Raw genomic sequence first — 3,264 nt, 5'->3', positions numbered from 1 at the left:
GGATAGCCAAACTATCATCATCGGCCGGACTCCAAGACTATGAAGATACAAGATTGAAGACTTCGTCCTTTGTCCGGATGGGACTTTCCTTGGCGTTGAAAGCAAGCTTGGCGATACGGATATGTAGATCTCCTACCATTGTAACCGACTCTGTGTAACCCTAGCCCTCTCTGGTGTCTATATAAATCGGAGGGGTTTAGTCCATAGGACAGAACAACAATCATACCATAGGCTAGCTCCTAGGGTTTAGCCTCCTTGATCTCGTGGTAGATCCACTCTTGTACTACCCATATCATCAATATCAATCAAGCAGGAGTAGGGTTTTACCTCCATCGAGAGGGCCCGAACCTGGGTAAAAACATCGTGTCCCTTGTCTCCTGTTACCATCCGCCTAGACGCATAGTTCGGGACCCCCTACCCGAGATCCGCCGGTTTTGACACCGACATTGGTGCTTTCATTGAGATTTCCTTTGTGCCGTTGCATATAGGCCCGATGGCTCCTTCGATCATCAACAACGACGTGGTCCAGGGTGAGACTTTTCTACCCGGACAGATCTTCGTATTCGGCGGCTTTGCACTGCGGGCCAATTCGCTTGGCCATCTGGAGCAGATTGAAAGCTACACCCCTGGCCATCAGGTTAGATTCGGAAGTTCGAACTTCACGGCTGACATCCGCGGAGACTTGATCTTCGACGGATTCGAGCCATAATCGAGCGCGCCGCACTGTCTCGATGGGCATGATTTAGCTCTGCTGCCGGACAGTGCCCTGGAGGCCGCACACGAGTCCGCTCTGACCCTTAATTCGGAGCCGACTACGCAGATCGAGGATGGGTGGCTAGACACCGCCTCGGGGGCTGCTACATCTACTGCGATGGAGCCGAATACCGAGTGAGGGAGTCCTGGACTAGGGGGTGTCCGGACAGCCGGACTATCATTATCCGTCGGACTCCAAGACTACGAAGATACAAGATTGAAGACTCCGTCCCGTCTCCGGATGGGACTTTCCTTGGCGTGGAAGGCAAGCTTGGCGATACGGATATGTAGATCTCCTACCATTGTAACCGACTCTGTGTAACCCTAGCCCTCTCCGGTGTCTATATAGACCGGAGGGCTTTAGTCCGTGGGACAACATACATTACAACAATCATACCATAGGCTAGCTTCTAGGGTTTAGCCTCCTTGATCTCGTGGTAGAACCACTCTTGTACTACCCATATCATCAATATTAATCAAGCAGGACGTAGGGTTTTACCTCCATCGAGAGGGCCCGAACCTGGGTAAAAACATCGTGTCCCTCATCTCCTGTTACCATCCACCTAGACGCACAGTTCGGGACCCCCTACCCGAGATCCGCCGGTTTTGACACCGACATTGGTGCTTTCATTGAGAGTTCCTCTGTGTCGTCACCGATAGGCTTGATGGCATCTTCAACCAACAACGCTGTCCAGGGTGAGACTTTTCTCCCCGGACAGATCTTCGTATTCGGTGGCTTCGCACTGCGGGCTGATTCACTTGGCCATCTGGAGCAGATCGAAAGCTACGCCCCTAGCCGTCAGGTCAGATTCGGAAGCCTAAACTTCACGGCCGATGTCCACGGAGACTTGATCTTCGATGGACCCGAGCCACAGCCAAGCGCGCCGCGCTGTTGCGATGGGCATGATCTAGCTCTGCCGCCGAACAGTGCCTTGGTGGCCGCACACGAATCCTCTCCGGCCATTAGTCCGGAGCCGATCGCCCGGATAGAGGATCGGTGGATAGACACCGCCTCGGGGGCTTTAACTTCCACGGCGATGGAGCCGAACAATAATCTCGTCCCCCGTGAAATTTGTGATTCTGAGGCGCCGGACTCCTTGCCGGACTCCGAACCTCCCGCGCCCCTACCAATCAAATCGGATTAGGCGCCGGTTATGGAATTCACCACCACGGACATCTTCCAATACTCGCCCTTTGGCGATATCCTGAATTCACTAAAGCATCTCTCGTTATCAGGAGAGCCCTGGCCAGACTATGGCCAGGATGGTTGGGGTACGGACGACGAAGAAATTCAGAGCCCACCCACCACCCACTTTGTAGCCACTGTCGACGATCTAACCGACATGCCAGACTACGACTCCGACGACATCGACGCTATGGACGACGATGCCGGAGAGGAACAGGAACCAGTGCCTACAGGGCACTGGAAGACCACCTCGTCATATGACATATACATGGTGGATACCCCAAAGGAGAGCGATGAAGAGGACCAACGGGCCGCGGCAGAAGAAAACCCCGCCGATAAAGAACCAAAACGGCAACGCAGACGCCGCCCTAAGTCCCGCCTCGACGACAACAACGCTCCCAAGGAGCCCGCAATACGGCAGGGCTCACAAGTGGACGACGAACATGCAGATAAGCAACCGTCCGAACATGACGAGTCAGATAATCAGTCCAGGCCCGGTGAAAACAACAGTCCGGACGACCTCATGCCGGACACGCCGCCGGAGAGCAAAAACCTTCGGAAATGACTCGTCAACACTGCAAGAAGCCTGAAGAAGGAACAGCGGAAGCTCAAAACAGCGGAAGACACCCTCAGAATGAGATGGAGCAAAGTGCTCAAAACCGCAGATAAATACGGCAATGGCCACCAATCAAAGAGCTACCCGAAGCGTAAGCTGCTACCAGAATTCGACGAGGAGGCCTTAGAGCCTCCACCGTCAAAAAATAAAAAGGCTGCCTGGTTGGATAGACGGCCAGATGATAGGCCAAATTCTGAAAGCGGCGCCACACATAAACCAACCAACGAACTTGGAAGGACAGATGGCCCAGCCAGGTCCATCTACGGGCCAAAGAAGAAGGCCCCAAGAAGCAAGGCAACACGTCAAGTGTCCGAAGATAGCGGCACACACAAATACAGGGGCGCCGCACACCCACTATGTTTCACCGATGAGGTGCTGGACCATGAGTTCCCAGCAGGATTTAAACCCATAAACATAGAGGCCTACGATGGAACAACAGACCCTGGAGTCTGGATAGAAGATTATATACTGCATATACACATGGCCAGAGGAGACGATCTCCACGCCATAAAATACCTACCCCTCAAGCTCAAAGGGCCAGCCCGTCATTGGCTTAAAAGCCTCCCAGAAAACACTATTGGTAGATGGGAAGATCTCGAGGACGCGTTTAGAGCAAATTTTCAAGGGACTTATGTCCGCCCTCCGGATGCAGATGATCTAAGTCATATAACTCAACAGCCCGGAGAGTCAGCGCGGAAATTCTGGAACA

This window comes from Triticum dicoccoides, chromosome 6B, assembly GCF_002162155.2.
Source record: "Triticum dicoccoides isolate Atlit2015 ecotype Zavitan chromosome 6B, WEW_v2.0, whole genome shotgun sequence".
NCBI lineage: Eukaryota > Viridiplantae > Streptophyta > Magnoliopsida > Poales > Poaceae > Triticum > Triticum dicoccoides.
Note: the sequence above shows the minus strand (reverse complement) of the source record.